Consider the following 563-nt stretch of genomic DNA (forward strand, 5'->3'; position numbering starts at 1 on the left):
CCTCGCCCGGCTAGTTTTTGTATTTTTTTTTAGTAGAGACGGGGTTTCACCGTGTTAGCCAAGATGGTCTCGATCTCCTGACCTCGTGATCTGCCCGTCTCGGCCTCCCAAAGTGCTGGGATTACAGGCTTGAGCCACCGCGCCCGGCCAATTTTTGTATTTTTAGTAGAGATGGGGTTTCACCATGTTGGTCAGGCTCATCTTGAACCCCTGACCTTAGGTGATCCACCCGCCTTGGCCTCCCAAAGTGCTGGCATTACAGGCGTGAGCCACTGTGCCTGGCCTGTAATTTTGTTTCATACATTTGGTACCAAAGAGCAGTTATTTAAAACTACAACTTCTGAACTGGGCATGGTGGCTCTTGCCTGTAATCCTAGCATTTAGGGAGGCCAAGGCAAGAGGATCATTTGAGCCCAGGAGTTTGAGACCAGCCTGGGCAACATAGTGAGACCCCTGTCTCTATTTTAAAAATAACAGCCAGGCGCAATGGCTCACAGCTGTAATCCCACACTTCGGAAGGCCGAGAGGGGCAGATCACCTGAGTTCGGGAGTTTGAGGCCAGC

Source organism: Rhinopithecus bieti, unplaced genomic scaffold (assembly GCF_001698545.2).
Source record: "Rhinopithecus bieti isolate Rb0 unplaced genomic scaffold, ASM169854v2 scaffold_18418, whole genome shotgun sequence".
Taxonomy (NCBI): domain Eukaryota; kingdom Metazoa; phylum Chordata; class Mammalia; order Primates; family Cercopithecidae; genus Rhinopithecus; species Rhinopithecus bieti.